Source organism: Camelus bactrianus, chromosome 6 (assembly GCF_048773025.1).
Source record: "Camelus bactrianus isolate YW-2024 breed Bactrian camel chromosome 6, ASM4877302v1, whole genome shotgun sequence".
Classification (NCBI taxonomy): Eukaryota; Metazoa; Chordata; class Mammalia; order Artiodactyla; family Camelidae; genus Camelus; species Camelus bactrianus.
The window spans coordinates 101,200,263-101,224,743 of record NC_133544.1 but is presented as its reverse complement, the minus strand read 5'-3'; the positions used below and the strand labels follow the sequence as shown (position 1 = coordinate 101,224,743).

Below are 24,481 nucleotides of genomic sequence, written 5' to 3'. Positions count from 1 at the left end.
TCTGACTCCATATTAGATCTGTTCCTTTGACTAAACCCTGTGCTCTGTCTCCTAGGCTTCATCTTGCTTGTAAAACAATGTTGCCTAGAGCCTAAAATATACAGGAGAGCCTATTTTGAATGCTCTGACCTTTAAGGATATTTAACACTTTTCCATTCATATAAAGATAACAAGTTACCTAATAGAAAATAACGTTTGTTTTGTTGGAGGTTTACAGGGATCTGACCCAGGTAGATAGCTGCAAAAACAAAGGATTCTAACAACAAAGAATTACTACATCAAGAAGATTGCAAAAACCAAGCTCGTAGGAAAGGAGCCTGAATTCTGACTTGGGGTGATGGTTTTCCAGGACATTAGTTTGCCATCTAGGTCTACAGAAAGTTGCTATTTCATGCCCCAACACCTGGTCTCCCAACTTACTGGCCTGTCCTGCATTAAGGAGAATGAATTTGTACTCAGTAACACTCCTATCTTCCTAGCAAGCTGGGCACTGGATTTGAGGGCAGCTATCCCACACTCAGGGACATAGTGTGTGCCCTTGATGGTTCCTCGAGTGTGGGGAGTGGTTTACCCAGGAAGGATGGGGACTATGCACCAAAACTCAGGCAGTATGCTCCTTTTGGGATCTGACTTTGTACCTCCCGGTCCCCGCCAGCAGAACACCTGGGACAGTGGAGGTAAGGCAGATATATTGCCTGCCTGTGTCCCAGCGTGTAAAAGGGGAATATGTACTCTTTCCAAGGTAGTTCTGAGCGACAACACCTGCGGGTGCTTGGTTCCCAGAGCAAAAGGAAACCCAGCTCCGCTTGGGGGCAACGGGTGTGATCCCCGTAGGGGTCCTGCAGAAGCCTTGGGTGGAGGGCTGTGCCAGGGAGGTAAAATATGAGCTGCGGGCCTTGAAGGGTTAGAGAAGTGTGCAGAGGCAGGACTGCTGCCTCCTTCAGGATGCCCCCAGAGTTAAAACTATTTCTCTCCATCTCTGCTACTCTCCTCCACACTCCAGATCCCTGCCTTCTCTCTGCTCCTCCTGTCCATGTCTCTCCCTCCACTTTTCCCCTTCTCCCCTCCTCCTCCCATCTTCTCCGTCCCTCCTTTCCCCAACTTCTCTTGCAGAACCCAGAGAGGATCGCTGGCCCTCCTGCGCATGCGCAGTCTGTGCCAGCTGGACCGAGGGTTGGAAGCTGCAACTCCGAGCCGGGGATCGGCCCCAAAGTCTTCTCAGCTCTTTCGCCCGGTAGGACTTTGGCTCCTGCCCTGGCGCCCCGGCCACAGCTGTTCAGGGCCAAGTGTGCACCTGCCGCCTCTCGCCCCAGCCGGGCTCCCCTCAGTCCGCGGCTGGCGTCCCCTTCCCCTCTCCCGCCCGCGAGTCCTCTCCTCCCTGGCTGCCTCTCCTCGGCCGCCGGCCCGTCCCCGCCCCTGGGCTGGCTGTGTCCCGGGCGGGCGGGTTCTGCGGACCAGGACGGGGGCGGGCGGCTGGGGCTGGGGCTGGCCTCTGAGCGGGGCTACAGCCCGCGTCCCCCCCCCCCGCTTTCCCTGACCCGCGACCCCGGGGCTGCCCTCCTCTCCCTTTCACGCTCCCTGGGGACCAGCTCAGTGGTGTGGGCGTTGCTCCCCGGGCTGAGAGCCTCCGGCTGTGAACCCCAGCTTCTCCTGTTGGAGTCGGGAAAAGGGAGCGTCAGTGCTGAGCGAGCTTCCGTCTCCTCCCTCAGTGTTTCTGCCCCAGGTAAGTACCTTGAACACTTTCACGTGTTTTGATGGCGGTGCTTGATGATGTCACTGTTTTTATAGTGAGAGGGATTACAGTGTTGAAAGCAAGGCTTGGTTCAGTTAAAAATGAGCTGAAGGCATGAGGCTGTGACATCCTCCATCCTTCCCTCTCCCAGGGTGAAACGTGTGGCCGTCTTTCTTAAAAAGATACTTACAGTCCCTAACTAGCCCAGCCCAGCTAGGGTGTGTTAACAGGAACAGCACCACCAGAGGAGTTGGAGACTCAGGGACTTTGCAGTCCTAAAGAGCTCCTGGCAAAATTTGGTTTGTTTTGGTTTTTTTGTTCTTCTTAAATTGTGGGGCAGACTAGTAGTATAGAGGGAAAAATAATTGTCAAGAAATATTTTTTCATTTAACATCTTTATTGTGATATTGTTCACACACCATGAAGTCCACCCACTTAAATGCTACAATTCAGCACCTTTAGCATATTCACAGTGGTGCAATCATTAATATTCCAGAACGTTTTCATCACTTCAGAAAGACCAGTGGAAATGAATGACCTATCCACCCCTTCCCAGTGCTGGTTCTAAAGAAGTTTCTTGGTTGTTCCTGACCATAAGTTATCTTGTTACCCATAAAAACTCTGGTAGGAAATCTAAACAGAATTGTATTGAATCTGTCTATCAAAGCAAGAAGAATTAATGTCTTTATGGCATAAATTTCTTCTACCCATGAATATATCTCGGACCCTATATTTTCATATTTCCAGAGCCTGGCCTATGGGAAGTCCTCTTTAATTGTTGGGTTTGTGAATGATGAGATTCTATACATCGTTAGTTGCAACTGTAGCCTTTCACAGAAGAGAAAAGTAAACTCACTGAAGCCAAGTGACTCTCTGATGGTCAGAAAGAGTGACAGCCAGTGCTGGAGTGATCCAGTGGACTTGGTGCTTGTAACCAGAATTCTCCAGCACCTACAGCTAAGGGGATCAGAGTATTCTTTTATTTTTTCTAAATGGCGTTGCTTTTATTTTTACTTATTTTTTAAAATTATTTTTTATTGAAGTGTAGTCAATTTAGAATGTTAGTTTCAGATGCACAGCAGAGATTCAGTTATAAACATATGCATATGTATCTACATATGTTTTAGATTGTTTTTAGTACAACTCATTACAAGAAATTGAATATAGTTCCCTGTGCTATATAGTAGGTCCTTGTCATTTATTTTATATTTATTAATGTGTATCTGTTTATCCCCCTTTTCCTGCCTGCTAACCACAGTTTGCTTTCTATGTCCATGAGTCTATTTCTAGCAGCACCTTATTTGCTAGTAATATATGCTGGTTGGCTGCTTTCAGTCTCAGTAATTCCACCTTATCTGTGGGAATTTTCCTTCTGGTGGGCCTGTGTGTGGTTTGCAAACGTGATATAAGAGTTGTGTATTTGTTAGAACTCCAGGCCTCATGTAGTGCCTGGTACAGAGTGCCCACTGAGCTGATGCTTGAACTGGGAAAAAAAACATAGTAAACGTTGGAATTTCCACTATGGTTGAGACTTCCAGGTTTCCATAACCTGTTTAGCCCACCTTAATGTTGGCTGCACCCATACTGGGTAATTTGGTGGAACTTCATGGTATGGTGGTGTAGAGACGGGGCCTCGTATGCTTCTTCTCTTTCCGTTTTCTAAGACTCATTCTCCTGGGCCTTCCAGATCCTCCCCCAGAAGTGCCCAAGGCTGGCTTGGTGCTGCGCTGAGGCAATATTTGTTAATAAGGCCCTTTCCTCATCTCTTCTGAGCATCCGTTTCCTTCTCTGCACAATGAAGACTTAGACTAGAAAAGTGCTTTTCAGTTCCTTTTAAGCCATGTTTCCTTTGAGAAACCGAATATACAAATCTCTCCTCCCATTCAACATACAGATTTTGACACATCCTCCATGGAGTGACATAGCTCTTTGTGGAAAATTGAAGTTATTGTGATTCCAGGTGGCACAGAAAAGACTCTTCAGACATTTATTGCAGGGAGAGGGCAGGAAAGGGGCAGTATATACCACTTTCTAGTGTGAGCACTGGAACAGGGGCTTGGATTTAAATACAGTGTCTGACGTGGCCTCTCTCTAATCTTTTTTTTTTTTTTGCCTCTCTCTAATCTTGCACAATGTGATAAACCTCTCTCCCTCAGTTTCTTAATGCGTCAAGTTGGGGTGATTATAGTTTAAGTCTTTTGTGAAACATTATACACATAAGACTTTTGTTTCTCGGTAGAAACAAAACCTGCGAGAGAATCAGGGATTTCTTTTAAAAAAAAAAATCTTGTCCACAGCACTCTGTCTGTGTCTATTTTGAAGTTCCTTGAGGGTGAGTGTTGGGTCTAAAGTCCATCGTGGGACAGGTGGCCCCTGGGTCTGTGTGCCGCAGATTGCCCCCTCCTCCCCAGTCCTCTTCCTCTCAGTCCAGGATGAAGTTCCCTAGTAGATTTACACAGAGATCTTGTGGAAATTGCTTTTCATTTTATTGTTTCACGAAGAAGGGCTGCCATCATGATCTCTGTAGTCTGCTTTTGGTGACCTGAAGGCTATGCAATTACGTTTTTCTATTTAATAAAAAGAAAAAAATTACAAGTACAAAATTAGACCTACGGTGGCGGCAGGGGCTCTTGAAAGTGGGGACCATTAGCTTTGTTAGTTTCAGGTGCAGGGGCCTCTGGCCATGAGGACACATCATCGTGCTCTGAAGTTTGAGGGACCAGTGGGCTCAGTGGGAATGTTTACTGAGTGTATCTCATGGGCTGGGCATTGACCTATTTGTACTGTGTGTTCCTTATTTGAGACAGTGAGCTCATTTAACCTCAATAGCCTCTTTAATAAATTAGACTTTTTATTTTGAGATATAATGTAGATTCCCATGTAGTTGTAAGAGATAATATGGAGAGGGCCTACGGACTTTTTGCCCAAGTTTCTTTAAAGGTTCCATCTTGAAAAGTTGGGATACAATTCAGTAATGACTCACTAACCCTTTGAGGTTTGTGTTATTGCCCTCATTTCTATTCATGATTAAACTGGGGTTAAGAGGAACACACAGGCCTGCCCAGGTCACACATGGTTAGTGTAGAGTCGGGTGAAACGTGGGCTTGGGATTTCCAGGCAGTACCATCATTATGCTCTGTGGCAGGGAGCAGCATTCACTTTGCTTGTTCATTCATTCAACAAGCATTTATTGAGTAAACTCTGTGGGTCAGATGCTATCATAGGTTTATCTGATTCTTCAGCAGTATGGAGAATCTGGTAATGTTTCCTTCTTTTTTTTAAATCTGAGAAAATTAGCTCTGAGAGGTTATAAACCCCCAAAGGAAATATAGCTCATAAATGAGGGATAGTAAATTTGAACAGTTCCTTCTTCTTATGCAGGTGGTACCCTAGGCATTTTACATTTGTAAACTTCCATAATCCAAATATATTCTTGTAAGGCAAGGATTTTTTTTTAATTGAGGTATACTCATGTTTACAATGTTGTGTCAATTGCAAGGTGTTTTTTTTTTTCTTGAATTTGGAATTCAAAAAATATTTTTGAGGGTGGTAAATAGGTTTATTTATTTGTTTCATTTTTTTTAAATGACGTACTGAGGATTCAACCCAGGACCTCATACATGCTAAGCATGTGCTCTACCACTGAACTGTACCCTCCTCCCCAAAGCAAGTTTTCTTATCAAGTATTCTGCAGCTTAGGAGTTCAAATAAATTGGAGTTGAAATCCAGGTCTTTTGATCCTACTGTGTTTCTTTGCATTATATCCTGCTGAGGGGTGTGGAAGCAGTTCCTTTATTCATTCCTTTATTCAGCAGTTTTGAGCACTGACTTTGCATCAGGGCATGGCTAGGTGCTTGGAAACAGAAAACAAGAAATGACCCTTTTCTGCAGAGGGTGGAGGCCTAGACCAAAAGCTACGTAATGTGATCTGAGCTGCGGTAGCCATGTGCAGACGCTGAGGACAAACTGTACCCCCGGCTTTGCTTGGGCTTCCCCTGCCTTCTGACTGGTACACACCAGGTCACCGCAACCCAGTGAGGCCCGCAGCCCGCAGCACAGTATGTACCTCGGTCTCCTCTTCCCTCTCGTCAGGGCCTGCAACATGAACATCCCTGACTACGTGCAGTGTGCTGAGGACCACCAGACTCTCCCCGTGGTGGTCCAACCCGTGGGGATCATCTCAGAGCAGAATTTGTTATGCATCTATAAGCGAATCTCCTTGGTGAGGCAGATCAGCCCGTGCGGCTAGCAGTGGGCACTCTGTATCCACTAAAGTCACCACTATGCGCCCGAGAATGGGTGGAGCGACTTCCAGACCCACCACAAGGTCGTGGGCCTTGTCACCATTACCGACTGCCTCTTGGCCAAGACCTTCGAGAAGCTCCACGTTCAGAGGAGCTGTATGGCACCCCGCTCTATGACTCTCGGCTCTTTGTCTTTGTGCTGCATGGGGAGGTGCCCGAGCAGCCGCGCACCAACGTGGCCGTCAATTTACGAGGACTGCTGGGTGGTGGAGAAGAGGATCGAGGACTTCACTGAGTCTCTCTTCATCATGCTCAAATCCAAGTGGCTGGACGTTGCATCCGACAAGTCTGGGGACAAGATCCTCCTGCTGTACATCCTGTTTGAGAATGAGGACTTCGTGGGACTGGACACAGAGAACAGGAAAGTCTACCTGGATGCCCGGCCACCCTGGCTATATGAAGGGTTGCTTCCCTACATCCAGAAAGGGATCAGCAAGGAGGAGGGCTGTCTTGTAGCCAAGGCGTGAGGGAGGAGCAACCCGCCAGTTTTCAGACGTTTAAAAGTGAATCCGCCTTTGTTTCGGAGAGATTCTTTTAGGGTTATTATTGACACTTACTCCCGCTTTTCAGCCAATTACCCTGGTGTGACCCCTGGAGTTGCTGTCCAATAGATTAGCCAAAGCCACTGATGCTAGGAGAGCTGGGGAGGAGGCTACTCTGAGCTGAGATGTGCTGTACGTCAAATGCACATCAGACGCTGAGACTTGTCTAGTAAATAGAATGTAAACAATCTTGTTACTTTCTTTATTGTTTACATGTCAAAATGATAGTATTTTACATACAGTAGAATAAGTAAGATATGTTCTTAAAATCAGTTTCTAGGGGTTTTTTTGGGGGGGTTACCTCTTTAAATGTGGCAACTGGGAAACTTTCTTTAAATGGCTCACATTTCATTCCTGTTGGACAGCCTCTCCTGGGACAGTCTCATTCCTTTGCTTATAGATGTCATGCTGAATCCTGAGATGCAGAATGAGGCGCTGGTTGAGCTGGGGGTGGAGCCAGTGTCTCCTGCTTCCCAGGTCCAGCACCTGCACGGCCCAGGCCCTGTCTCCCTGCCTGACAACCACCATGCCAATTTAGGACAACAGAAACACTGACAGGGGCTTCCAAATGAACTTCTTACGCAGGGAAAGGCATGTCACGGAGTATGGGGCACAGCAGGGAAAGATTCGTCCTCACTTTGTCCCTGTGATTAGGTCAACGGACCCACTTTGCCTTGGAAGTGCAGACGAGTTCTTCTGGGCTGCCTACCCCCAAACCTTCTACTCTGTTTCCCTGTGTATCTATTGAGATATCCCTCGAGAAGAAGAGGGTGAGATGCCTTTGCCGAGAGGTGGTCCCTATTTGCTGGGGAGATTGTGGGAATCTGTGTCCCCCCGGCCTACGGCCTCGGGCCTTGACTCTGGAGAGGGCTTATGGCGGTCCCACAGGTGGCGGTCGGAGGACCTGGCACGTGCTGCCGGGCCCGAAGTGGAGGAGGTGTTCTGCAATTCTCTGTGAGTCTAAAATCAGATTCTACTTTCTGGTTGTTGGTAAGTTGGAGGAGAAGATGCCAGAGAATTGATAAAAAGATAGTCCAGGGCATTCCTGTGAGTGACAGGCACAGGGGACACGAGTCCCACCTGCTTGTGGTGCCTGGCGGGCTCTGGATGAATTTTCACTTCCTCCCCGGTCATACCTCTATGGCTTAAGGAAGGGGCGAGGCATATCGTGGCCATGACCTGTACTTGTCCTCGCAGGGCCCTGTGATCTACACGGTTTTCTCCCCTTCTGCTTCTTGTAGATGAGCTGGCAGATGTAGTGGTCTGGGCATAGCCGAGGGCACAGATGCCAGCACCGTGCCACTACCAGGCTGGCTCCATTCCCGTAACCTGTCACCTCCTGCTTAGTCCCCAGGCGTCAGTGAATGTAGGTGCATCGGTGCAACGTAAGCAGGGACCACCTTATCCCCCTGGACTGAATGGTGGGTGAGCAGTGGAAGCCTGTAGCCCTGCCCCAGCCCCCTGGCCAGTCCCTCCTCTTTTGTCACAGGAATCACTTGTGATATGTTTGCTCAGCAACTGCTTGGCTCTGAGTCTGCAGACCCACCAGAGAATGCCAGCTTGTTTTTGCCTTTTGAACTGTGTCCTTGGGATTTGGCGGAGTAGCTGGTTGTGTGCTTAGCCCATAGTGGTTGACACTGTCACCATTGTTTACCCAGAACCTCGTGTACCAGGCATGGCTTTCGGCATCAAAATACAGCAGAGCATTAAACCTCCCTCCTGGTGGATCTGTCTGTTTTGGTACCGTAAGGGCTCAGCCAGCATCTGAACGTCAGTGAGATAACACGGCCAGTGAGCTCGGGTCAAGTACGCTCTCCTCCAGTCACTTTTACTCCATTGTTGCTTTTACTATTCCACAGTCATTACTTTTTTTAAACAATGCTTTCGTGCAGGAACAGAGCCTAATTCTCTCCTGTTACTCTTGCTGGGAGTGAGTAAAATTGTAAAGCTTGAAATGCGACCACATTTTGTAGCTCAAAAGCTGTCTACACGCATCTAGGTGAAGTTTAGGTTTGGGGCGCTGACCACGTTGGGGTCCCCCGGCAGCGCCCCTCGCCTCAGGCCCCTGCCTTCCCTGGAACAATAGGTGAGGGTGGGTCTCACCGTCCCCTCGTCCCTGTCCTCACCAAACTCACCTAAATTCTTGTAATTGCTGTCAGTTATTTTTGTTCTCATGTGTTTCTAATTTTCGCTGTTCCTCTTTTCCTTTTTCTATTTCCCTTTCTATCTTGTACCGCCCTGTGAGCATGTTGTTGCGTCTGAAAAGTGGACTGTGCACACCCTGCATTGGAAATAGCCAGATTGTCCTCCGTGCTGTCCCCATCGCTTTAAAAAGCAAAAACCTTAACAGTTGCCTTGATCCATATATTATCCTAGTCATCTTTTTATTTTCTAGTTTTTTGGAATTTTTGCTTTGTTAGCACATCACCCACTGGGGTTTGATACCTGTTAAAATCCTTGCTTTGAGGAACCAGTTTGGTCCTCCTTATGTTTGGTGACAAATGCGCACTTATTAAATTTGTTTGATTGTTTTGAAGAAGCGAGATGCGAATTGAATTAGGCGGCTGCTGAGGGATTTTTTCATGGAGTATTTAAACTTGGAAAGTCAAAATCTGCAGCATCTTCCTTTATTCTGTCTTTCACACAAACGTGCTTAGCACGCGGTTCCGGGCTGTCGCTGTGTGACGTGTGTGACGGAGCTTCCTGGCCGGTGGTCACTGGTGAGAAAGTGGCAGGCTCGGAGATGAGCAGCTGCAGGGGATGCTGTTGGAGGAAGCAGTCACCGGTTTTATGTTTTTTTTGTTTTTTGTTTTTGCATTCACCTTCCCCGTGCCATTTACTTTACTTTGCCTTCATAGAGAGGCAGGAGCGGGTCTAAGCTCCATGCCACTCTTATTTTCCCTTTACGAGGCTGGTTTTTCTGAGTATCAGAACAACATGGCCTTCTCCTAAGTAGCTGGCTCACTTGGATCTGGTGGACACAGGGACCGCTAAAGGGGACCGTAGCTTCCTCTCTGCTCCAGCCAGTGGGCATTCAGAGCCGGGTCTGTGGTTTGCCTCAGCAGCCATGCAGGCCTCCCTGTACCAGCCTTTACTATTAACCCATGTTGGCAGTAAATAGCTGACTCCGTGTCTGTTGCAGCTGACGTCCACCACTGACGGCCGTGTCGTTAGTTTTCGGTAGTGAGCCTCCAACACCCCAGTCAGCCGTGAAGTGACCTTGCATTCTCACCCACACTCTGGTTCATCTCACCCGGGGAAAGGGTTTGGCCACCAAAGTCATGCTGGCCATGAGACCTTGTTTCTCCTTTCATGCCCTGGTCAAATTGTGGACACTTCATCCTTCACTGACTTGGTCTCGCTTGAGACAGGCCAGACTTTCTGAAAGAGTCCATCGCATTCTGGGGGGGAACAGAACAGAAGTAAGAGTAGCAAGTAGGGGTCTAGGCTATCTGGGTTGGCAAATGCAGGCTGGGATCTGTGAAGGCTGGGCTGTGCCTTGGACACAGGCCTTTCCCGTGGCTCCCGATAGCCCAGGGGTTGGAGTGAGAACAGCCTTGCCTGGGTTCCCCCATCCTCATCTGCTCACTGGCAGGTGTGTCTGCTAACTAGGAACTGCCCCAAACCTCGGGCCCTTCAAAGTTCAGACCACAGGAGAAACTTGAGTCCCTTCTCCTGGGACTACTTTGTGAGAATCCAGTGCCTTCTGAGGTGACCAGCGGCAGGAGATGCCTCCCTCTCCAGGTAGCTCTCTTCGGAGGACTGTGATGCACTGCACCTTGCTATGAGCTTGTGGGGTTCCATCCGTGGTCCTTGCAGAACCAGACTTGAGACTGGCTTAGCGATAGAAATGACAGGACTGATTCCAGGGCAGGGCCGGGGGGAGGAACAGGGGAAATTGAATGTGACCTCAAACACCTAGGTGGGTTCTGGGTCTGTTACTAAAATCGGGAGCCTGGGAGGTACCTGACAGGAATCGAACTCTAGAGTAAATGGTGGACATGAGGCATTTTTAAGATTCCATTTGTCATCCAAGTTAGGACTTCAAAGAGGCACTCGGGTCTATGTCCCTGGGGCTCAGGTGAAGGAGCCGGAACACAGATACACGTTGGGGGTCGTCATTCTTAGCTGGTGTTCACAGCCGTGCAGGTGGATGAGCTCATCTCGAGAGGTGCAGACTGAGGCTGAGGCGGGGCAGGGCTGTGCCTGGGTTGGAGGAAAGCCCAGACCATGCAGCTTTGGTGTGTCAGTCAGTGGCATTTGGGATTTTCAGAGCAATGGCATTTATCCTTAAGGGTCTTCGGGGTGGGCAGGGCCACCCAGGAAGAAATCTGAAGGGAGGGTTGTGGCCACGCGTGCGCGTCTTGGCATGATGCAGAGGCTGCATGGTCCGGGAGGGGAACCTCCTCGGAAGCTGGAGTCGGAGTGGGGAGTGGGGAGAAGGTAGTCACACTCACCTGTTTGGGAGGGACAGAGGCCTAGGGAGTCTCCACCCTAGCGGACTCTCTTTCCCACGAACAAAAGGCCAGCAGACAGAAGATTTGAGGTGAGAAGGGACGGGCGCTGGGAGAGGAGCCAAAGTGGAGAATGGTGGTTGGACAGTTCTGGAATAGTCTCCCTGCAAAATAGAGTTAAAAAAACCCAGACTCTTAAGAACATTGATAGTGACGTTGGAGGAGATAGTTCTTTTTCTGGCCTCCTAAAGGTAAGGCATGTATCCGGGGATACACAGAAGAATCGGGCAGTCTGGTCCGGGGGCTTGACCCTTACCAGGGGGAACAATGCAAGTTTAAAGGGGGAGAAGGGCAGCGGAGGGAAACTAGCCAGGCCTCGTGTCAGGTACCAGTCGGCCGCACTACTTGCGTGTTGCATTCACATCCATGTCCCCCAGGTGGGCGGTGGCAGCCCCCTTTTGAAGATTGGCTAGCCTTCTCAGAGGGGTTAAGGGATTGGTCCGTTTAGAGGCTAGTCAATGCTGTAGCAGGATTCAAGCAGGGCCTTGTCAGACTTCAAGGGCATGTTCTATCTACTAATTCCGGTACCTCCCTGTTGTACCTGGATTGGTGAATTGGGTCAGTTTTGGAGCCTTTCACAAAAAGTACGATTTAAGTGCCTCAGGACTGTTTCACAAAGCTCAGTGTTCTTTAATGGTTCAGAAGCACCACAGTGATTTTCGCCCCACAGAGTTAAGGTCTTACTCCTTTGACGCTGACGTAGTTGCAAATGACGTACATGTGCAAAACCAGACTTAGCAGCTTCTGAAGGGAAACTCTCCAGTTCTCCCTTGATAGGCTTTCTTCCACGGGATGTAACCTGCTGCAGCGTAGATCTGAGCTTTCCGTATGGAGTGAGGGTTTGATATCCAAAATTAGCAAAGAAGGGTCAGAAGGAGAAAATCGACGTTAACAATTTATTTTGGGGTTTCATTAGACAAGATGCACTATCGCTTAATGGCCCATATAACGTATGTAATTGAGTACAGAACATTGCATACCTTATTTTCTAATGAGAGCTGTCTTGCTACGTAAGGTTGTCTGCTTTGGAATTTCAGCTCAGCCACTAGGGCGCCTGTCAGTGTGTTGGTGTGATTGTATTTACACAGTGCATGTAATCTGGGCTTCCTCAGCCCCAAACACTCCAGTGCAGAATCATAGGCTGTAGCCATCACTTAGTTATACAAATACTTCTACAACTATATGATACAAAAAAAAAAAAAAAAAGAGAGAGAGAGTTTGCCTTTATCAAAGTTCCTTTGATTTTAACTGCAAACTGTTGTTGAGCAGCTCTGGTTTCCTTTGGATATGAATATGTACATTTCTTTGCATGTAACTTGGATTTTAGACTATAACACCAACCTCTTGCTTTCCATGAGCCACAAAACTCATAGCCAAATGACATACGTATGAAATATTTTATTCTTTTCTTCTGAGACGGAATCCTTGAATCTGGGACTTGGGCTGTGATTTTGCTTTTTGCTCTTCCCACCCCTCTTGTCGTCTCACTCCTTTTTCCCACGTGGCCTCCAAGAGGTCATGGTCTCCGAGGAGCAGGTGGACAAACACCATTTGGTCGCCAAGCAGTCCTGCTGTAGAGGGAGCCCAGCCAAGAGCTAAAGGACATGATCAGAGAGGGCTTCCTTGAAGAAATGGGCTCTACATTCAGTTATGAGGACATAGTAAGAGTCAGCCAGGAGAAGGAATCAAGAGGGTGACTCAGGTGGTAGGAGCAGCCCGGGTAGAGGCCTGGAGGCTTGTGGGGTGGGGACTCGGTGAGAGTGCACTGTGTGGTCCAGGGTGGAGGGTGCCCCTGCTTGGGAGGACCCTGGAGTGGGCCTAGGGATGGAGGGTTTTGGAGGAGCTTGCTTTTTTACTAGAACTGACACAGAAGAGGCAGTGAAGTGTGTCAGCAGAAAGTGACCCTCAGGAGAGGTACTCCTGGTTTTGTTTCTGATGTTCTACAGAAAGAAGGGGTCGGGGTTGGTGAGAGCAACTCTGCCCGTCCCTTTGAGACCCACCCCTTCATTCATTTATTCATAACACATGCAATTCTGAGTGTCCAGGGGAGAGAGGGTGGACTCACAGTAGTAAGAAAAATGTATTGCTTCTTGAGAGCTTAGCAGTGTCAGAAGTTGTCTTAGCGTAGAATGTTCTAGGAACACAGCAGGGGCACCTAACCCAAAGGGCAGAGGTTCGAGGGAAGGAAGGCTTCCTTGACAAACCGTCAAAATGAGCCTGGAGGCAAGTGGGAAGTAGCAGCATGTCAGGGGGCACCTGAGGTCATTGTGGACCTGGGTACTGTGGTGAAGGTGGGCGAGCAGGGTCGGGGGTGGGGCTAGAACTCTACCAGGGAGCCTCTGAAGGGTTTGAAGTGGGGGTGACGTAATCAAATTTGTGCTTTGGGAAGGCTGTCCTGGCTGTGTGTGTGTGTGTGTGTGTGTGTGTGTGTGTGTGTGTGTGTGTGAAGCGGGGAAGAGGGGGAGAGTGCCAGCAACTGGGAGGGTCATTAGAAGACCATTGACAGGCTGGGGAGCCACCAGTGGGAGAGGGGCGTCGGGGCTGCTTGGGGACGGCAGGGGCAGTGTGGATGCCGGATTTCCTCATGGGGAGGGCTTATTAACGGAGACCCCCTAACGGCACCTTGTGGCTGGAAGAAAACGGATGCAGCCAGGTGGACTTTTCTCTTCTTCCCTGCCTTGTGTGATGATCTTAGCTCAGCCAACATTTGGAAAAGTAGAGCTAAGTTTCAGGGTAGTCCAGGACTTTGTTGAGCTCGTTCGGGTGAGATCTGATAGGATTTAGGCTTGTGTTGAGATCTGCATGTTCACTTAGCTAGAAACGTCCCGTCTTTTGGATTTCCATAGGGGTATTTATTCTTGATAAAGATTGCTTTCTTGGTGAGAGGAAATTTAATACAGCTGCTGTCTTTCTCAAAAAAAAATCATATCTTTTAAGAAATTTAATATTCAAAAGCATAGCAAAATTTAAAAATGATAAAGTAAGGCTTTGGTGTAGTTTCTTTGGTTTCTGAGTTAATGTAGATTTAGAGCCTTTGCATTACTTAAATAGCACATCCTTGTCAGTATTTAAAGAGCTGTTAGTGAGCGCCCCAGGCCCCACATTTCAAAGCATCATTAAATCTTGCTTTGAAATAGTGAAGTCATAAAGTTCTTGTTGGCAGAAGCCAAACAGTTGGTTTATAATTTGCAGCATAGCACCCTTTATAAAATAATAATAGGTTCAAAATTAAGAAAGTGGAAGATAATTGATTTTTTTAAAGCTGAAACATAAACTCTCTTGTGTTAATGTTGCAACTGGAAATTTTGAAAAGAAAAATCCTACTGTAATATCATCTACGTGGAATACATATATGTCTATCACGTTTGCAATGTAACTGTGCAGTGGTTTTTGAAGACAGGACCATTCCAGCTGAGATACTGGCAGTGATGCTTGCTGGTTTTCAATGGAAGACCCTAAATATGCCTTCTTAGCTTTATTCTTTTCTTTTCTGTTCTCTCTCTCTCTATCTTTTCTTTTTTTTTTGTAGTGAGAGGGCTCAGTAGTGCTTTGTCAGCATGATTTTGGGGCAATTTGGGGGCAGATATCGTGCACAAGCAGTGAGATATTTCCATGCATTTTACTTTCCGGACATCACCATGGAACATGTGGGGGTTTGTGCCTGCAGGCCGGGATGCTGCAAGACTCCCTGGTCCATCACCGTTATGTCTTGGAGCTGCTCCAGTCAGTGAATGAGTTTCTGTGGCTTGGAGGTAAGGTGATCTGATGCAGATGATCAGATGTAACTAAGTACTGTTACTTGAAATAGAAAACCTATCAAAAATGGCTCTAAAATACAGGATGAAGGAGGAGAATTGGCTGAGCTGCTTGCATGGGGAATATTCTCAGGTTACTCCCTCATTGTGTCTCCTGTCACTCCCCACCCCCCCAGCCCTGTACGGCAGTCATGCTGAAGCAAGCATGCACTTTCTCAGAAACGCGCTGAATTTCCTTGTGCCTCTGTTGGCTTTTTCTTTTTTTTTTGAAAGCACATCTTGCCCTTTGCTTAAATGCCATCCCTGCCTAGTCACCTCTTACACTCATTCTTCTGTACCTCGTCCATACATAGCTGCTGAATGGATGAACAGAATGTAGTATCTCCATGTAGTGGAACATTATTCAGACGTAAGAGTGAATAAAAAAGAAAAAATAAATAAAGGGGAATATGAAAAAGGCCACCTGCTCTGGGAAGACCACCCTGACTGCTCAACCCGCCCTTTTCCCTTTGAAACACCATCACTTATGCTCCTCTCTACTCTTTTTGATAGTACTTACCACCTTCTAATAAACTTTAACACTTTCAAAAAAAAAAAAGAGAGAGATGCTCATACCACTTCAACATGGACGAGCCTTGATAACAGCACGTTAAGTGAAAGGATGCAGACACAAACGGCCACATATTGTTGACTTCAGTGATCTGAAATGCTCAGAATAGTCACATGCAGAGGCAGAGAGCAGGTGATGGTTGCAAGGGGCTGGGTGGAGAGGGGTTGGGGAGTGACTGCTAGTGGCAGGGGTGTTCTTCTGGGGTGATGAAGTGTTCTGGAAATAGATGGTGGTGAGGGCTGCACAACCGTGAGTGTGCAGAAGACTGCTGAGCGCTGTCTCTGGGAGTGCCTGTGGTTGGGGGCGGATTTATTTTGTTCTCATCCGTGAAGAGTCATCTTGTGCTGAGGCCATTCTACTCCTGTGAGTGGTGAGGCTCAGAGACTTTGCAGAGTCATGTGTTATTTTCCCCCTTGCTGAGTGTAAGCAAAAAATTTTTAAGCCTGAAAAAGTGCTCCATCTGCAGAAATGTCTTTCAGTATTGCATGGTGTAAAAATCTTGAGAGATTTTTAATCATTGTGGAGATCCTGTGGGGGGAAACAGCCCGTGAAGCCTGGGTGACACTGGGAAGAGCCGCGCTTCCATCCCTGACAGGGGTGGGGGATTCACCCCCGTTCAGGCAGTGAAGGGCCCAGACCCGTGAGCGGAGTTGACAATCGTGAATATTTACGTGTATCCGCTGCTTCATCTTGGATATTAATTTCAAGCTGAGTCAGTTTGTGGCGGCAGCCTCATCCTACATCAGGAATCTATAGTATCTGCTCTTTGAGGTGAAGACCTGACAGACTTGATTATTTAACAGTCTCCCTTGAATTGATATCTCAGATTCCTTTGTCAATAGTAAAACAGCAGAAATATAGACGTCCTTTTATGCCGATGTGACCTGGAGCAGGTTTAGTCTCTGTGCCTCAGTGGCCTTACCTGCGGGTGGGGAAGATGATAACAGTGCTTCCCTCAGAGGGGCTGGTGAGGGGAGACTGAGGAGCACAAAGGGAGGACTTAAACGAGATGCTCATGAATGACAAAATTTAGTGCTCTGAGCCTGGTGTGGCCTCAGGGGAAGAGATGGCCGAACAGAGCAGTCCTAGCCGGAGCTCGATCCGTGTTGGCAGCTGTTATGATCAGTATCACCATTGTGGTTTATCAGGCAGTTTTAAGACTTGGTAATATGAATTCATGAATAATGTTAAAAGATTAGACAACTCAGATCCGGTTTACATAGTTCTCAAGATTTCATATGAGAAATGGATATTTTTCCCCCATCTTTAATCTGACTTGAGTCTCTAAAAAAATTCTGTATTCCTCCATCTTTTTGATTTAATTCTCCATTTCTTGAAAAAAAATCTTTAAATGGAGTTACTGGTGTTTGAACTGAGGGTCTCATGCATGCTGAGCACATACTCTCTCAAGTGAGGTATAATCTCCCCCGTGATTTTTTTTAAACTTTTCTTTCTTAGTATTCAGAGATTAGAGGCCTCTAATTCTTTTTCTGGAGACATGTCCATGAACCTGTAAATCTATAATTAGTGGACAAAATTTGGTTTATTAAAAAGTTCTATAAAACTATCTGCAATCCATTCAAAAGGAAATGCTAATTGACGTAAAATGTTTCTCCTTTATGGTGATTTCTAATTTTTTGTCTGCCTTAACTTATTAAAAGTAATCCTCATCATCATAATGACCAAGCTTGCTCTGAGTGGACACCTCCCTAAGGCTAAAATGCTTTCCTCATGTTTTACCTCATAGCAGGTGTTTAAGGGTAGGTATCAGTGTCTCCTTTTTTGCAGCTGAGGGATTGAGAGATGGGGCAGCTTGTCCAAAATCTCACACAGCTGGCGCTGGCAGACTCAGGGCTGGAACCCAGGCTGCACAGGATGCTTTCTCAATGGCTCCTCTGATCAGCCCCGTGTTGAGTGGTTTCCCGAACTCCTGTGAGTCCATAAATGAACGATTTTAGCGGTCTCAGTTTGATGAAGCCTTCAAAGGAGACACACCAGTGAGAATGTGAGACAGAGTGGCATAAATTGAAATTGTACATTTTCACAAATGTTGCATTCTCAGGCAATGACTTAAAAAGTTTATATTTTTTTATTTTAGTGCTCTGTAAACACTAAAAACAAAACATTACAAATGATTATAGTGCAAAATAGGAGTGGGCTTTGAAAGTCCAACCATTGCTAATGATGTTGCTTGTTTTTCTCTAGCGGTGGTTATTGACAGAAAAATTTACAAAGACTGAATTGGTTCTATGTAGTCTTAGTATGGAGGAAAGTTTTGTCAGTGAATATTGTAAGTAAAATCTTTACTCTTTTCTTTCCTGATGATGAATATGTAAGTTGTTTTCATGGCTTAAGTACATTCCCTCATTTGTGAAATTTGAGTGATGCCGTTTACCTTGTTTGACTGTGAGATGTAGACGCCTTGTATACGAAGCACCCAAGAGCTGCTCAGTAAAAATATGCTGTCACAAGGACAGATAGTTTAGAAGGATGAACTCTGAATACTAAAGAGGGTGGCTTGTTTCTGATGCATATTCAATATGCATATATATGAATATATGAATATGGCTTAAAGTAACAAGGATTCAGGGTTTTGTGTGTGTGTGCAGTATGAAGGTTTAATGAAATCTGTATCATTCTAGTGAGACAGGGACTAGTTAAATCACCTTAAGCAGACGGCCTTGAAGATTATTTAAACAGAATGTGTGTTGTTACAACTCAAAATTCATGTTGCCGTGTAACCATCCACTCAGACATTTAAATTCGTAGAAATCTGACCAGAACTATTAAGTTTAGAAAAATCCACATTGATCATTTTAAGGGAATAAGCTTCTTTCTTTTGTGATTAAAGAAATTTTGATTTATTTTTCTGCATGCTTAATAGGTTTTAAAATATCAAAACATTGATTTGACATGTCACTTTTTTTAATAGAATAAAGCTCATGCTGTTTTAATGTGCAAATAAAAGTTTTTGTATTTCAATACACTTGTATGATTTCCTGGCTCTTTGAGAAGTATGTTGCAAGATACTTAGATTACCTACTGTTGGAAAAATACAGACGTGACTTTTATGAATAGAGGTCTAGTACAGATCTGTTGGTTTTTGCTACAGTGCATGACATGAGGCCTAGGAGAGAGAGATTTGCTGCTGATTGCCGGAAGGACAGATCCCAGATCTCAGTCTCCCCTCCTGTAAAATGAAGTGGCTGGACTGGATTCTTTCCTCTTCAAGGATGAGTTTCCATGAGCCTGTGTCTTGTTTATATTCAAGGGTATTAGCAATGTCAGATTAAATACTGAATACCCCTCCCTTCCCCGAAGCAAACTGCAGTATGTGCTACAGAAGCTTTTAGTTATCTGATTCTTGTTTCTGATTCAACAGGCAATTTTTGTGTTGCATCTTTCCCGGCAACCTGGAAGGTCTTTTTAGCCATAGGAGGCCCTGTTGCACCTTCATACAGTCTTAATTTTCCTGTTTGTAAAAGAAGGCTTAAGAAATATTTTTTTGCTTTGATTCCTTTGCTTAGTGCTTCAGAATAGCACAATGTCCATTATGTCTGTCTACCTGGAAAAATTATTCTGCTTATGTCTTTGTTTTATTCTGTCATCTCGCTGTGAACATTTCAGACTTGCTGTGCAAACAATGGCAAAATCGGTCTTTTATTCCAGTGTTAGCAACCAGTGAGCCGGGATTTTATAAAGCAGCTAGAAGCGGCCTCTTGAGCACCTTAAAGCTGAAAAGTGTACTGAGTTCCCTGAGTATTGACCCAGCCGCTGTGTGTCATTTGGTGGGAGGTGATTTTGTACATAGAAGAAGGGGTGTAGTGATTTGAATTGGGTTTGCGTGCACGCGCTGCCACTGAGCCACGTGAGCCTGAGTCAGTTTGTTCTGAGTTTCTCCCTCGTCTGTGAGATGGGGATGGTCGTATATGCTTTGCAGAATTGTGAGAATTAGAAATTATGTAAATTGTTTAGCACAGTGGGAATGTCAAAGGGCTCATAAAGTTTAGCTCCTGTTTTGTATGAAGCCATCATTTTAGAGTCTTTGGCAATTACTAAGAAACAGGAAAATAAGAAAAGCTGGTTTTATGATGAAAGATATTTGAGGAGGTTCCATAGTTCCTATACCCATAATTTAGCATCAGCAAAGTCAGGACCGTTACACAGTCGCCCTGAACCAATGTTAAGCCACAGAATTTTTTGGTACTTCATATATATTGGGGCTTAAGTGGACCCAATACTTATACACATGTTTTCTCCAGCAGCCAACTGAGAGATGACACAGAAGAACAGACAGGCGATAAATGTCTCCTTTATTACTGATGAAGCCACGTTCTCCATGAAATTCAGGGCTGTGGGAAAATGCGTGTCATGATACTGTGTCCCAGAATTAGAGACTGACGCAGTCCCAGGTAACTCTGGGCCACAGCGAGCCTTCCCTTAAGATGATCTGCCCCATCCTGCACAGGGCTGCCCTGCCATGGAGCTGAGCATCCCGGGTGCTTCACAAGGGTGGCCAACACTGGAGGGAAAGGAAAGGATTCATATGCCCTGCTTGTCTCTCCGGACTCACACCTCAATCTGTTATTGTGAAGAGTGCTAGCCGTTGACCAGGGGTCAGGGGTGTGAAGGGGGAAGCACTCTCCATGGACCAGAGGAGTGTGGAGGAGGCATCCCTTCTCTCAGTTTAAACAGGTGGTGAGGTGCAAGAGAAGGGTGCTCTCCAAGAGTTTATAAGAGGGGAAATAAGGATTTCTTTGGGACTCAGACTAACCATGAAACACAGAAGATGATTAGTAGGGAGACTTGTAAATCACTTTCTTATTAAATTCACATTTGTTGAGCACCAAAAATGTGCTACATTCTTTTCTGAGCGTTTTACAGAAATGAATCCTTCAATCTTCACAACAAGTGAGTAAGGGAGATTTGATTGTTATCCCAGGTTTACAATGTGGAAATTGAGGCACGGAGATAGTAAGTAAGTTGGCCAAGGTCACAGAGCTAGTAAGTGGCAGAGCTGGTATTTAAACCCTGGCTGTCTGGTTTCCAGGCTCCCAGGGATGGGCTTTGGGTGTTTAGAGGTATCTGCATCCCTGGATCTCTGTACCTCTGTGCATCAAGTAGCCCAGAAAGGACAGGGGATGGAGAGTTACACAGGTGTCCACAGTCGTGCCTCAGCCACTGTCCACGGACAGTGCACCGTGATTGGCTTTAAATGTCTTCTGGGCAGCAGATCTGTTCGTATAACAGAAATTTAGTCCATTGAGTTAATCTAGAAACCCTTCCTGCTCTGCTTCTGTCCATGGTTGCCATGTGACTGCCTGCCCGTGATTGGGCCGTTGAGGAGAATCTGTACTCATAGTTGAACTCTGATATTTCAGTCTGGTTCGTAGTTTCACATCTCCTGTTACATTAATAAATTCAAATTCTGGTTTCTTTACATCAGTCTCTCATGAGTTTGGTTAATGTGACATCAGTCCATGGGAGCCCAGTGTTTCTGACGGTATATTTTCTGAGCACGTTGTGGCACTTCTACCCGTGCGGACCTGGGTGGAAGATTTCCGCCTTCCGCACTGATTTCCCCGAACAGCAGGGTCCTCTCCCACCCCCGGATGTGAGGCTGGGAGCTCTCAGAGTAGGCCAGTCAGAGGCCAAATCCACTAATCAGAAAATGATGAAGTCCTTGGAAGTGGGTTTAATAGAAAAAAAGGGCTTCCAGGTAGTCCGATGGGCTGTTCGAGACCATTTGGTGAAAAGCTATCCACTGTTTCTGGTTGAGCTTCTTCTTTGCTATTGAAAAGTCTGGATTACATGGATGGATTTTAAAAAGCAGAAAGGTGTGATTTCATGTGGTACATCCACACCGGTGGGAAGTGATGGATGACCGCCTGTGTGAGGCATAGACAGAGTCTTACAAACTTCATAAAACAGCTTTAAAAGCTCTGCCATCTGAGTGCACTTCCTATGGGGTCCAATTCATGACTGGGCATGCTGAGAGGGCAAATAATTGATAATGGCAGAAAGGACACGGAGGCATCAAAAAGGTCTCAGTCATGTTCCCTGTTTAAAGGATGTGGCACAATGTAATATATTTGAGCTGGTTCTTCACTGAACAGTTTTGAGTGTTTTCTGGGACTCCCCAGTGCACCAAGGTTCCGTGCAGCTGGGTGTCCCCACAGTGCAGCTCTGTCAGCGCTCATCCTGGGCTGACGTGGTGTCACGGGGAGCAGGACGGTCAGCGTCCCTGGCTCCTCCGAGCTCCGTTTCTTCATCCGCAATGCTGGGTTTCTCTTCGGTGTCTACTTAGTAGGGTTGCTGAGAATCACACGTGATGGTTGTCAGGGGCGATTTGTGGTTGTCTCTTTGATTGTCATACAGTGAATATTTGATAGAAACTCTTGTTTTTATTAAAATTATGGCTCCTAGTTTGCAGTGGTTTTTAGTCTGCATTTACTCTTTTTATAAATTTATTCTTATTTTTAAATAAGCACTTATTTTTATTTATTTTTATGAAGGTACTGGGGACTGAAGCCAGCACATTGTGCATGCTAAGCAGGTGTTCTACAACTGAGTAATACAGACCCTCCTTGTCTGAACTTAAAAATAAATATTTCAATACACAAAATAGCTCTTAAACACCATTATGGGACCTATTTTCTGTACAGACTATTGAATACATATGCTATTTCAATAAGAATAAATGTTGTTGGGACATACTTTCTGAATCTGTTTATGTGTTTAAAAACGATCATAGGTAGTGATAAACACGAGTCTTGGATCCACTACTTAGGGTCTGTTTTGCCATCATGGGAAATTATATTCTACAGAGAAGGCTAATTGGGTCTCGTTGATATTTGGATGATTTAGCAGATGATGAAGGCTTTCAAAAGCTGACAGTTTTGTATTTTAAACTAACTACAAAGTTATCTTCTATAAATAGGAAGTCCTCAGCTTGTGAATTGCCCAGTAATTCAGTGTGTACATGTCTGTGTCTCTGTGAACGTGTGTGTGTGTGTGTGTGTGATTTCAGGAAGGTAGAAATAAGTTTCATATAGCCTTCTGATACCTCTCTCTTCCAGATCAAGGTGTAGGCATATATTTATACAAATAAATTGATACTCTTTTGTCATTTGGCATATTGGTGGGAATAAAAGGATCTCATACTTGTTTCAGAAGGGTTGGGGAGAATGAGCTTAGAAAATAGGAGGAGATAGAGGCAGGAAGGTTCTTTACTCTTTGTGCAGGATGAGAAACAGTAGCTTTTCTTTTTTCTACTAAAGCAAACTGGCACTGAATTGTAACATACTATTACTCAGAATTGCTTTTCTGATCAGATACGAGTGCCTCAGATTTTTCAAGGCAACATGAAGGATGAAATGTGTTTTAGCAGTTATCTTTAAATGTAGTTTTTTTTTTAAGTAAAAGGCTATAGCCTGTTCTTTCTTCCAGCGTTACAAGAAGTTCCCATTGATCCAGGTACATGAAAATTGTGCTTAGTTTCTTCGGGTTATTGTTTTTTTTTTAAGTGCTTGTTTCATTGTGGTGTGAATGAATGTTTAAAATTTCTGGATTTTGATGTTTAGAACATGCTGATTTATTAGAACTGTTAAAAACCTGATTGCTGTTTGGTCCTCATTTGGTGGGGCAACCTATTGATTTCTGTTGTCTGTTAAAGAGGGAAATTCTTCCTCTAGCCTGTAGATCATTAAGTGAATGGTTAGCAGTGTGCCTTTAAAATTCTTTGAATGCATTGAGCATGTTTGTCCAGTGAATTTTGAATTGACTCATAGTAATGATTTTGATTCTGTGGCTTTTGCTCCTCTCCACATGAATTTGAGTTCTCTGTTGCATTTTGTATACGTGTTCTTAACAGGGGAAGAAATTTTGCATTTTTTACATTGGTGGGTTTTCCTATCCCCTCTGAATGCCTTCTGTAATTGATACAGCGAAAATCTGTTATTGCAGTGCTTAATTATTTCATAAACTATTTTTTGGCTTAATCAGATACAATGACAAAGAATGATAATAAAAAACATGAAAAACTTCCTTCCTTTGAAGAATAGAAATGAGGTGGTCAGGCTCACGCGTGCTTTGTACCTGACACACTTACTTTCATGTCATTGTGTATCATGATTCGGAGATGGAGTTGCTTCAGGTTTGTAGATTTTTGTTTTAACATTTGTGTTGAATTCATTCTCTAGGCTGATGTTTCCTGTTGCGTTTGTGGAAATTGTAGGTGAAGGGAAACAGATGCTACGTTTTGTATTCAGGAGGCCTGAGTTGCTGAAGAGAATAGAGTAGAGGGTGGGCTGAGGAACAGAGTGACACTCCCTCACCTCCAGGCTGAATTTGATGAACAATGAAATCAATTAGGTGTATCGGTATTTATTTGACCAATAGAAGTCAGAGGGCCCAGACTGTCTAGTTATGCGCAATGGAAAGTACTGAATTCACCTGCAGAATTAGGTGATTTACCAAGTAGAAGCAGCTTAGAGCAATCAGAAAATTCAGTTCTATGATGAGATATAAAAAGAATATAATATCTATTATTTCTGAAACTTTTCTCTGTTAAGTTGTGTAGAGCTAAAATTAAGTTCCAAGCACCAGGAGTTAAGAGTCTGGATGGTTCTGTGGGATCGTTATTCAGGGATGTGTCTAGACCCTGCTGGAATGGCCGAAGCTGGCAGGAAAAGACCCAGAGCCAGGATTTGTCATCCTAGGGTGTTCTCCATAATGGTTCCATGTGATAGCCCATGATTGGGTTAACAAATTTAACAGACTCCAGACGCATGTGAACCTTAAGAAGAAAAATTGTGCTTAGTAACTGCTTTCAAGCAAGCACCAGTGCATCCTCACTCCTGTCTCCTTGCCATAAAAAGCAGAGACAATGCCTTGCTTGCATATTTGAGGTTTTAGATAGCACTCTGTTCATTGCACAGCAATGACCCAGGCCCTCAGCTATAAATGCTGGGCGTGCGTGCTGTTAGATAGTCTATTATCCCCAAAACACGGACCTGGCTGGAC

The 24,481-nt window shown here is 45.4% G+C and overlaps 1 protein-coding gene across 46 annotated transcripts in view; it reads left to right on the top strand.

Moving 5' to 3' along the window:
* The window catches only part of LOC141578007 (uncharacterized), a 192,699-nt gene that overhangs the window by 23,638 nt on the left and 144,580 nt on the right, over positions 1-24,481 (top strand). For 45 of the 46 annotated variants that reach the window (XM_074366510.1, XM_074366513.1, XM_074366511.1 and 42 more), the window contains one exon: positions 1,004-1,723. The gene's annotated coding sequence lies outside the window, so the exon portion shown is untranslated. Of the gene's footprint in view, positions 1-1,003; positions 1,724-5,824; positions 6,681-24,481 lie in introns of those variants that run through there. The other variant, XM_074366505.1, reaches the window with a different exon arrangement.